This window comes from Sus scrofa, chromosome 8 (genome assembly GCF_000003025.6).
Source record: "Sus scrofa isolate TJ Tabasco breed Duroc chromosome 8, Sscrofa11.1, whole genome shotgun sequence".
Classification (NCBI taxonomy): Eukaryota; Metazoa; Chordata; class Mammalia; order Artiodactyla; family Suidae; genus Sus; species Sus scrofa.
Window position 1 is genome coordinate 25,879,420 of NC_010450.4, and position 13,290 is coordinate 25,892,709.

The window sequence follows — 13,290 nt, forward strand, 5'->3', positions numbered from 1 at the left end:
ATGGAATAAGACTCCAAATTAGATGTTCTTAGGAGTAGAAATAGCCAAACCCACAAAGTTCAAAAAATTCTTGATGGAATCTAAGATTTACTGAATAATTTCCAGTCTCATTTAAATTTTAAAATATTTTTAAAAATATAGATGTAATATGTTGAACAGCTACAACATATTTAGTAGTATGTATGAAGGTTTTATATAGATTATATTATTTTAATAGTTTAAAATACTGTAAATTATTTACTGCACTTCTATTTTACAGGCGAGAAAAGTAAAAATATAAATAGCACCTGTTTTGTTCCAGTTCACATACCAAGTAGGTCTCAGAATTCAAACCCACGGCTGTTAGATTTCACAGCTATCAACTTTTGACTAGGCCATGTTGCCATAAAACTTTTCCAAAACACTTAGAACATGTTTTTGGTTTTGATTTTTGAAGCATCTATATTAAGAACTTGATTTTAGTTGCTGGCAAGATCTTAATATTAAAATGCCAATAAAGTCAAGATGATTTATGATGTTTTGTTTTCTTTTCCCCAAAACCTGGATGGCATTTATCCACTATTTTAGGGGGAAATTCAAACAGAGTACCTTATACCACTGGAAACAGACTTGCTTTTGTAGTTTCTTTTAATTATCACTTGAAATTACAGCCTTTGAAGGCACAGAGCCTATTAGTCCTTCTCTCCCTGAATATTCTGACCAATAACCCTTCCTACATTCACCACTGCACAGCCATATGGAGCTGCTCAGCCTTTTATAGAGACTCTTGATTGAGAAGCCTCATGGGACTGTGAACAGCCAAGGCAAGAGAAAAGGATTAGTAGTAATAATACTACGATTGTACTAGAAAAGGCTGATTCAGCATGGTAGAAGAGCCGTAATTTCATATCCTACTCTGCTAGCAGCAAGGGAACTAATTACATGGCAGACACTGTGAACTTCAGGTACATTTTTCATTTCACCTCAGTTGAAGTCAAGTCTTCTAAAGAATTTGCTATATAAAACAATGTGTTTGCTGCCAAGATGCACTAAAACATATATGACAAAAATGCAATACTAGACTCTCTATGTAATAAAAATTCCCATAGCGATGAAATTACTGCTTCCTCTCCCATTAATAAGGGGATTCATTTTCAATCAGTGCATTGCAGTATCCTTGTTCATTGTGATGCTTCTGGTGCACTATATGTAGGTGACTGTGCTTTTCAATGAGACTTATTTTCTTAACTTTGGAGTATAGAAAAATGTGAAGTTAATGTTGTATAGTGCAGCTTTTGCAATTTTTTAATATTTAGAAATACCTTTTTAACAATACAATAAATGATAGCACTAATGACTACTAATGGTTTCTTATTCTTTAAGTTTTTATGCTGATGTGAACTTAATCTTTACATTTTTTTCCATTTTAAGGATTTTTTTTTTTAATTTTCAACCAAAGGTATTTTTTGAATACACACTACATACTGAGATCCAAAACAATCATTATGATGGGGTGACATTTTTTAAATTTCTGTCATAACTTCCAAAGATGTTAAGGTATTGGAAGAAAGTATTGAAAAATGTCATAAATATGAATAGTTGGTGTGTACATGGAACTCTACATGGAAGTAAATAAATTGACTTCTGTTTCCTTTAATATTGATTCATATTCATTCCTCTCCTCCCTTTCTCATGAACTTATGAACATCCCTCATCATCTAGGTAAATTCCTAATTACATGTCAATGATTTATAATTGAGCACAATCTTAATGATGTCTCTAGTCCTATGATCCTTTTTTTATATAATTTAAATTTTTTTCCATTAGCACATGTTCATTGCAGCACTATTCACAACAACCGATGATCCTTTTATCAAAAAGCCTTCTTCCCCTACCTTTTCCTCTCAAGCAGTTGCTTCAAATAATAGCTACTTTTCTTGAGGTTCTTCACTAATCACCATTTTAAAAGATATATATCCAATTATGCACATTAATTAAATAAATTATTTTTAAATCACAATTTATAGAATATGCAAAATTCTAGGATGAAAACTATGTATAAGTGAAATATGATTTCTGCCTTTATAGAAATTACATTCTAGATAATATCATCATTAGGTCAAAACTTATTTTAAATATCTAAAGCTTAACTTAGTGTATGTGAGAGACAAGATAATGATTCACTGAACACTTTTTGTCTTTGTCTTGCACCAATAACAAATCTACATTTCTCAGCTTCCTTTGTTTTTAAACATGGCCCTGTGGTTGAGAGGTCACATTACTGAGTTCTGGCCAGTGGTATGCGAGTTGGAGTAATGGTTCTACATTTAACATTGCCCACTGTTACTGCCCAGGTATGGTTTCCTCTCATTTGCCATTCCATTGGAAACCATTTTACCTACAAAATGTTAGAGCCTTAAAAGGAGGATAACCAGTGATCCTGTATCACTGCCCAGAAAAGAGCAACCGCTGACCAGAAACATCCTTCAGCTTTTTATGAGTAATGATGTGAGATAGAAAGTATACTCCTACTGATGTGAGAGGTTACATAGTTTGTGATTTACTGCTTTAACTAATAGAGAAATAGTCAAGAAAGAGCTTTAAAAATAACTCCTAAAAGAGGTGTAACATTGGCTTCATAATAGAGGATAGCAAAGAAATATATTAGAGTGTGAAGAGATGGAAAGCTATTACATGCAGTGTTAGAACAGTTATTAAAACTGTTACCTGCCATAATTTGGAAAACAGTACACGAGCTTGTAGCTCTAAGAGGAGTAGTTGGTGTGATATGCACATTGGCTTTTCCTTTCACTTTAGACATATTTTATTGGAAATCCATGTGAACAGGCAGAATTGGTCAATTTTCAAAGAGAAAAAAAATGGAATGGAGAGAATTAATAAATTATAGGATATAAACAGTTGGAAGAAGAAAGGACCACATACCACATGATAATTTGGGATTTTAAGATGAAGGCAATGACTGCATTGGACTTTGGGTTGACATCAATGATATGAGTATGTTTTTGATATATATCAGAAGAGGAGCAAAGTCAATATTTGGTGGCCAGAAAAAACAAGAATGTATCCTAGAACATGGGGGAGCCATAATATAAAAGAGATCTGAAATATCAATCATTGCTTGGAAAGTAGAAATACTCATTTTGAAATTATAAGAAGATAATGTTTCTTACGATTTCAGATGTGTAACAACAATGAACATTAACTAATACATGTGTCCCTCCTTCCCACACTATTGCCCTAACCTCCCCAAATGTGTTTGTACATATGTGTATTTATTTGTGTGTTTATATCTATCATCTCTGTTTAGCTACCTAGTCAACTCTACTTGCTAGCACATATATTAAAACCCAAATTTCCTATACCATAAGTCTTAATCAGATTCTATAACTCTTTACTTTTTATTAAGGACAGAAATCCCATTCTCTATTTTTGTTTGGTTTTTAAGACTGAATCATATTTAAAAACAATCTTATCACTCCCACTACTTCAAGCTATCAAGGTAGTTTTACATTGGGAGTAGGAGGAAGTACCTGTTCTCAAATCATTTTCCTCTCTTCTGTTCTCTACCACTAGATAGTAGGAAAAAAGTCAGAGGCGAGACACTCTTCATCACTAACTGCCTGCAGTGATTATTTCTTTGGCTCAGCCAACTCTGCTACCTTACTTCATTGGGCTCAGTATGGAAAACTTCTACAGTTGCTGAAGAGGTTTCTAAGGAACAACCTTCTGAGGCACTGGTGCTTCTTTTTGAATTGGTCTCATTCTCCTGCTGATTTGCAACTAGCACCAATATTCTGCATTCTTTTAATGTGTGTTCTTCTTTGTTGTAAGCTTCAGAAAGTCCTAGCAAGATTATAACAATAAGAATTAATAATAGAAGTCTCCAGGTAACCTGTACTGAGAACTTGCTAAGTTTAAGAACTGTTCTAAGTTTTAGCATGTGAAATAATATGTCAGCATTATACCATTCCTATGAAATGATTATTTTCTCCACTTTACAGATTAGAAAACCAAAGACTAAAATGATTCCCATAAAACTGATCAAGGAAAATAATGAAACCTTTTTAAGAACTTGATGTCAAAAATAAAATAGAAGGTTCCATCTGAAACCATTAGGAAAATAAATGCAAAATTCCTTTAAAATTAGCGAATCAAATCCAGAATCATATAAAAATAATAAAATAAGGCATTGTAGATTTAGGAGGGTCATTCATAAAATAGAATATAGGCATGAAAATAAGATTTAAAAAGCCAAAGGACAATGTGTGAATTTGATTTAAAATGTGAACACCAAAAAATATGCACATTAACAAAATAAAGTAGATATATAATATGATCAACTCAGTATCCTAATGGTTATATGATCATGTTCAATATATATATGTATTTTTTGGGGAGGTCGGGGTCAGCACCTGTGCCATAAGAAGTTTCCAGGGTAGAGGTCAAATTGGATCCATAGCCACCAGTCTGGGCAATGCTGGATCCTTAACCCACTAAACAGGGATCAAACTCACATCTTCATGGATACTAGTCAGGTTCGTTACCACTGAGCCACAATGGGAACTCTCAATAAACATTTTTAAATGAAAGAATGAATAAATGAACAAAAAGTTGATAGTTCGATGCCATATTTAGTTTTTGCTACTATAACAAAATACCATAGGCTAGGTCACCTAAAAACAACAAATTTCTACTTCTCATAGTTCTTTCTATAAGCTGGGAAGTCCAAGGTCAAGGCACCAGTGGATTTAATATCTGATGAGGACCCATTTCCTGGTTCATAGACTGCTGTTTTCTCTTTATCTTCTTACATGGCAGAAGGAGGAAAGGAGAAATCCCTAGTCTCTAAGAGCACTAATTCCATCAGGACATCTTTACCCTCTTAACCTACTTACCTCCCAAAGGCCTCATCTCCAAATAACATCACATTGGGGATTAGAGTTTTCAATATACAACTTTTTTGGGAAAGCAAGCATTTAATTGATAATCAGGAAAGAAACTAGACAAGACTAAAAAGTCTCAAGTTTACAAATTCATTTAAAGTGATGCTAAAATCCATGATGCTATTGTTCAAAAAGGTGGAATTACATTTTTAGGAATCTTTCCATTTGCAGTGACCTAAGTGTTTCTAATACATTTTCCCCTGCATTTTCAGTGACAAACATGTGGAATTTAATGATTAAGGTACAAAAGAATTTATTTTTATCTCCTCTACCATATGTCCTGGTAGGCATAGTGCATGCAAATAGAATTCAACATCCTTATCCAGTGTCTTCCTTGGCAAATATAGTTTTACTGCTTACTAAACTTGCTTTATGCTGCTTGTAGAGTAAGAGCAAACACATTAGATTGACCTGTCCAAGAAATGAAAATGACAGATGAAAAGATTTAAATATGAACTACAGTGCCAATAAAGGCAAACAAAATGCTTGCAAGAGGTGCCTAAGTAATAACATTTCATTTTGATAATGTTCATCTAGAGCTGAGGACAAGGGCCTCTGTTTGTTCCAGGAAATGGAGTTAGTAAGAGGAGTTCAATTAAATGCTCCTTCTCAGAAATAGGGGTCAATAATTCCTGTTCTCCAAAGGTTAGTTTTCTAGCCTGCTATGGCACTGGGGTTTTCTGGCAGCCCTAAGCAAGGGGATTTTTCTTATTTTGAATTGTATGACACTTTCTTTTTATTATACTGTACATACTTCTAAAATATTTCTTACATAAATAAGTCTATTTTTAAAGGGCAAATAGCAATATTTGGAACAATAATATTTTGAAGATGTTATTGGGATTTTTCAAAAGATAAAACCTCTATGTCTGTAAATGTTCATGCTTTGAATGCATGTTATATTTCCATTGCAACAAAATATAATTTAGTTTGTTTGCCCTTGGAAATTTGGGTATATGGTGTGCATTAGGGGACAAAAAAGAAAATAATAGTCCATTTGATACCAGGATAAAAATAAGAACAAGATTTAGGTTCTAATACTGGTTTACTATGAACTAGCTTATTATCTTTAATTGGCCCTTTATCTATTATGAAAAACTAGTTAATTGATTTGCTTTATTTATGCAGTCATTTAAAACGTATATGATCCTGACAAGTCATGTCACCCCCTACTCAAATCCCTCTAAAGTTTTTTTCCATCATTGCTAGAGAAAAAGCCCAAGTTTTGAAAATGACGTCTCCTCCTGCCTTCCTCTTGCTATGTCTGCCCCAGCCTCAGGGGCCTCACTGCTAATCCTAGGATACACAGTCATATCCACAGCCAAGGCTATTGATTGCACACACTTGCTCTACTTGGTGTGTCTGGAATCCTCCCCTCTTCCCCACCACAATTGTTTTCTCAGCTTTGCTCATTCTCCTTTTTCAGGTCTTTACTCAAACATCACTTTCTCAGGGAGGCCTTTGCTTATGACTCAGTTGTCAAATGAGCCCCTCCCCTGCACTCTTATGCTCATTCCTGCTATATATTTTCTCCTTAGTATTTCTCATTATTTAATATGTCATATATTTATTTGTTTATTATTTATTTCTCCTTCCACCAGAACTTATGGTCCATGATGCCAGACTTTTTTTCTGTTTTCTTGACTGTTGTATCCCCCAAACATAGGGCAGCATTCACTCAATTTTCTTTCTTTCTTTTTTTTTTTTTGTCTTTTTGCCATTTCTTGGGCTGCTCCTGTGGCACATGGAGGTTCCCAGGCTAGGGGTCCAATTGGAGCTGCAGCCACCGGCCTACACCAGAGCCACAGCAACATGGGATCCGAGCCACATCTGCAACCTACACCACAGCTCACGGTAACACTGGATCCTTAACCCATTGAACAAGGCCAGGGATTGAACCTGCAACCTCATGGTTCCTAGTCAGATTCATTAACCACTGCGCCACGATGGGAACGCCTCAATATTTTTTTAATAAGTGAAATTAATGCGTACCTACAACATGTTAGGTCTTATTTAACTTACTGAGCTTAAGCAAATCATCATTAGAAACATATATGCATATATATTTTTTACCTAATAATAAAATAGCATGATAAAGATGACTTACTACAGTCCCTTGAGAAAGGAGGTAACACAGTAAAATAGTTGGTGGAAATCATTTCATATTTTGTATAAGTAAATACAGCTGAAACTAAATATACCTAAATATAGTATTTTAGCACTTATGGCCATTGAAGATAAGTACATATCTGTAGATTCATATTACCTCAACTTCTTCAATTAGCACTCATGTGTTCCTAGATTCCAGGATGGGGAAAGAATTCTCTGTGTTGGAGAGGTGGAGGAGGAGTACAGATGTTATGGAAACCTACTGACTAAACTGCCCTCTCTTTTCCTTATATTGATAGGGAAGGTTGAGACACACGTGGAGTAGGTGTTAAAATATTGGCTGTCCAAGATGAAGAAAAAATTATAAACAAATGATAAATAAACATGGTAATTACAGATTTATATGTTCAATGAAGAACATATAGCCAGGGTAATTAGAGAATAAAGGAGAGGGTATTTTAGGTCTTCACTAAGATCTCTTTTAGCTAAAGTCTCATGCTCTTCACATGGAAAAGAGGTCCACGTTAACACATGACGAAGGGGATGAGTGAGAAGTCAGGTTAAAAGAATCAGAATTTGTTGCCATTCATAGCCTTATCAGCTGTAAAATTTCGTGCAACACAATTTTTATTCCATTTCACAGGAATTACTTGGGCTTCAGAGAATACTTGAAGATAAGTCAATACAGAAATACCACTCATGGGCTATTTGAATTTTCTGGGTCAGAACCAGTAGTGACTTGGACCAGGGTGATAGGAGGGAATGTAGTAAGAAGTGGTTGGATTATTGACATTTTGAGGATAAAGCCCAATAGAACTAAGTTATAAATTGGATATTCAATGTGAAAGGGAAAGGAGGTATGAAGGATGACTAAAGTTCTTGGCCTGAACAACTAGAATGTTAAGTAGTTATTAATTAAGATGAAGAAGACGGAGTAGAAGTTTCTGAACAGAAGATCAGGGACTCAGTTTTGGACACAAAAGTTTACAGTGATAAGCTATCCATGCAGATAGGTTGATTAAGAAGATATAACAGGTTCCGTCCTGGCTCAGTGGTTAACGAATCCGACTAGGAACCATGAAGTTGCGGTTCGATCCCTGCCCTTGCTCAGTGGGTTAAGGATCTGGCGTTGCCGTGAGCTGTGGTGTAGGTTGCAGATGTGGCTCGGATCCCGTGTTGCTGTGGCTCTGGTGTAGGCCAGTGGCTGCAGCTCCAATTAGACCCCTAGCCTGGGAACCTCCATGTGCCATAGGAGTGGTCCTAGAAAAGGCAAAAAAAGACAAAAACAAAAAAACAAACAAAAAAAGATATAACAGTCTGGAGTTTACAAGAAATGTTAGGTAGGAGAAGTCATCTAGATATTCTTGATAAGTTGAGACTGGATGAGATACCTCAGAATGGTGACAAAATGGGAAAATATACTTTCAAAACGAGAATAAATGAGACCAATACAGGACATGTTTTCAATATACATGTGCCTATACATGTGCCTGCATTTATGTTCAGATTCCTAGTTGGCAGAAGATGCAGTTTGTGACAGCCAAACTATCAGAGAGGACAAATCATAGATCCAGTTCTAGCTGCATATACTGCTAACTGTGCGACTTAGGAAAAGTTATTTAAACTCGGAGTCTCGTTTTTTTTTCTTTCATAATAGGCTAATTAGAGTGTGTTCCTTTGTTTTAATTGTGAAGAACATATATGTGCAAGTTTGTACAGCTTGGAGCAGGGTAAAATATAGATCTAGATAGAAAATACCAATTTAATGGAGATTCTAGATTTTGTAAGTGGGAGTTCACTTGGTTGAAGGGGACAAGTACCTGTCTCACAGAAGGTTGCTGGAGGTTAAAATATTTTATGTATTTTGTGTAATATTACTTAATAGATTGAAGTGTTTTTTGTAAACAGGTACTTTTTGAAACGCTATTGTCCACTATATATTGAGAGGCTTTAAAAATGCAAAGGGTGGGGGAAAAAATGTATACATGTAAGGATAACTTGATCTCCTTGCTGTACAGTGGGGAAAAAAAAAAAAAAAAACTAAATTATGGTGATTTACCTATAGAGCACACTAGCATGAAATCTCTTAATGCATTTTTAAAAAAAATTTGGTAAAGTAGGAAAAACTGGTGTAACAATGCACAATTAAAAAGTACAAGACAGGAGTTCCCATTGTGGCTCAGGTTACGAATCAGACATGTATCCCTGAGGATACAAGTTCAATCCCTGGCTTTGCTCTGCAGGTTAAAGGATCCAGCATCACCACAAGCTGTGGTATTGGTTGCAGATGCGGCTGCTGTAGGACAAGGCTGTGGCTGTGGCATAGGGTGGCAGCTGCAGCTCCAATTTGACCCCTAGACTAGGAACTTCCATATGTCACAGGGGCGGCCCTAAAAAGAAAAAATGTACAAGACGTATTCTCATTTTTTTATTAGCTGTTTAAATTATAAGGAAAAAAACTAGAGGGAACCAACTGTGCATTGATTACCATGTGTATTTCAAGAGTAACATTTAAATAATTTACTCTGCCTTTCTAAAGTTTCTAAACTCTTTATAATAGATATTATTTTTGTCATAACAATCATTTATTGAAAAATATATTCCTGGGCCTTATAATATATAGCCATTCACATAACCAAGATGTCCCATCAGTCCCTCATGCTTTTACTTCCTCAGCCCTACTTTACAGTGAAGAAAATCAATCTACTTATTGGTGAACTAAACCATTAATTGATTAAGAGTCTCTTTTAAACAATGTTTTGATAAAATGCTATAAAAACAAAGAGACACCAACTTCCATAAAATATTTATTTCTTTGAAGTTGTTTAAACTGTTTTTTTTTTTTCTTGAAAAGCTTTATGAATAATTTAGCCCAATTTAACTTGCTTAGAAAGCTTTGGTTTAAACTAGCACTATTAAAATTAGAATACTGTCACAAAAGATCCATTAACACCATTTAACTTTGGTAAGGAATAAACCCTAGACTATGCAGAAGTCGAAAGAACTGGCCACTAAGAAGAATGATCTGGTATTATGAGCATTATGAAAGTGCTGCTATAAGGAAAATCCTATGTGCTCATTAGACATTTTGAAAGAAATATCTTTAAGAAATTAAGTGCATAGTTTCAGGATATCTTGATTATTATTTTATTTTTTCATTTTTTCATTTTTATTTATATATAAGAATATTATAATTTAATCATTTACTGATAGAATGGGTTTCCAGGTGCTTTTTTTAATTAGCTATGAGTTTTTTGAACAAATTATTTGTGTTCTAGTTTCAGAATCCTCATTCATTAAACAGATAAATAATAGTTGTTAGCTCTATCTCATGCATTTTTAATGTGCTTGAAATATGCTAATTCCTGTATAGTTCTTAGCATTATACCTGGAATAAAGTGATTTTTATTATTATTACTATTATTATTTCCTATAGTTTTCTTGTATTGGAAAATCAAATAAATGTATCATCTGAGACTTCTGAAAATAGACCAGGAACCAATAGTGAGGTAATTTTCAGGTGACACGAACCCAAACAGACCAGTGGTTTTCTCTTCTTTAAAAAAGAAGACTTTAATGTTGAAATATATGTTAAATATATACCTGTACCTAAAAGTTCAATTAAGACTAACGGAAGTAATATAAGATCTTTCTCAACTATAAAGTTCTGTGTAAATATAAGAGATGATTGCTAATGTCACGAGGCTTTTGTACAAGCATTGAAATTAGTATTCCACTTAGTAAATATCCCTTGTAGCATAAAGGCAGTTTTAAAAGTTAGTTTCTTCCCCTCATTCTTAGAGGTAATTTACAAACTTGCAAAAGCAACCTGAATTTGTATTATTAATCATTTTAAGAGAAAGATCCATTTTGAGAGTCTTTTTTAATATAATAATCTTGTATTGCTGACTTAAAATGGTATATCATCTAATTATAAGTTAATATTTTAATTTTATTAAATTTCATATTGCCTACAACTTGTCATTTTTTTTCTAAATACACCTTTTCATTAACAAACATCCGCACATAGTTAGAAATCACTTTTAACCTAGAATTCATGGTGGCGGAATATATTGGAGGAAAAAATGTGAGAGCTTACTTGCCAACTCAAAGGAATATGAACATTCGTCCAGTGAATATAAATTAACTCTCCAGGGAAGATTTTCTGACAGTAGTGCTTATATGACTCATACTATCTCTTGATCCATGAAATGCATTGCACACCATCAATTTGCTACTTGAGTTATCCTAAGGGCAAAAGGTTGTCATTCACTCGCTGAAGTAAATTAAGGACATGATAAATCATTTTATTGGCTGCATTATCAATATTTCATTGTTTATGTAAATAAGAACATAGTTTTATACCATTTTTACTGTAAATACTATTTAATATTTATACAGTCCATTGTATTAAAGCTCTTAAAAAGACTAAAGAGATCCTCTATCTTTGTCATGTTTTGTCCTTAAAATTGTGATAGGTAACTGAGATTTAAGAATCATTGTAACTGGGGCTGGTCAGACTGTACAAGAGAAGCAAATCTATTTTAGTCTACTCTGCCTTCTTTTGCAATATCATGAGTTGTTCATGTTTCTGGTCTCTCATTTTTAGGCTAATAAAAATACAGAATGACTGTAGAATCATACTGGAGAGTTTACAAAGTACTTTCATATCTATTTGGAATAGGCTCTCATTTTTTCTGCCTGGACTCCATCATTAATTGACTCTGAATGCAAGTTGCCAGGGCAGAGAGCAAGCAGTTTACCCAGTTTTCCTCAGATTATGTTGAAAGTTACCAATAAAAAATGAACTAAGTACACAGAATATTTTCAATCACCCAAGCCTCAGAATTTATTCATCAAAGAACTCATTCAGGCTATTATAGGGAAAAACTAAACATGACGTTTTTAGTAATTTGAATTGTGATTTGGCTATATTTATGGTTGAACTTTTAAAAAAATTATATGTAAAAAAGACTTTTACCAGCTTCAATTCTTAAGGAACAGTGATGTATGCTTTAGTCTTTGAGATTATTGGGAAGAATAAGGAAATGAGATAATATATGAACTCATTCAGCTATCTGGGTCAGATTTCCCTTAAAACTCTGTTTATAGTTCTATCTCCTATAATTTTATTACAAGTACAAATTTATTTTCTATCTTTCTCTATAGATTATGAGTTATTCAGCTGTATGGGCTATATATTATTCTTTGTGTTCCTAGTAAAACAACATTTAAATGATTCATTCGTTAATTTTCTCATTAACTCCTATATCAACAAATATATGAACATCTTCTATATGTGTGATAGAGTAAATATCATAGTTACACAAATTTGGATTCAAATCCCAGCCATCTAACAATTTTGTGACCTTTGGAATATAACACTATCTACCTAAACCCTAGTTTTGATTATACGAAACAAATCACATTGTTGTGACAATTAAAATTCCATAACTGCAAGTGAAGTATAGCTAACATTATGGGTATAAAATATGGGTTAGTTTTTAGCAATAGAAATCCAATGAGAACTAAAATTGATAAATTGAAGCAATGTATCTTTCAATCAACTTTAGTTAAATTATGCTGCAGTAACAAGCAGTCCTAGAACCTCACAGGACTACAGCCATAAAAGTTCAACTCATATGTCACCATGAGAAAGCGTTATCCTTCATTTTTTATACTTTAATTTTTTTTTTTTTTTTATCCTTCAGGATCTGGGCTAGTTGAGTAGACCCTATCTGAAACACTGCCAGCTACAATGCATGCAGGGAAAAACAGGGATAAAAATGAGCGATAATACTTAAATCTGGTATTTGTCACTTTGATTCATGTTTCAATTGCCAAAACAAGTTAAAATGAGTCTTCTTGCAATAAGATAGTACTGAAATGGGGGGAAAATAATAAAATCTATTATAAGGGGTAATCTTGGAAAAAGACAATCAAATTCTAGGGAGCCATAGCAGTTAAGGCAGCCTATATGTGAAGTAATAGCGATATTAAGCTGCTGAGACCAAAGGTTATGTGGCGAATGGGGAGATTATCTAGAATGAAATGATAGCATGGGCCCTTCAGATGATAGAGGTATTTGATTGGATGATACTAATTTACTGTAGCAACAGTCACCAACAGGAGCTGTCCAAATTGCCTAACCTTGACAATTTGCTGAATAACTGAAATTCAGTCAACACACACAGGAGCCTTCAGATTTAGGAAAATCATATCCTGGTGTTCATGCACA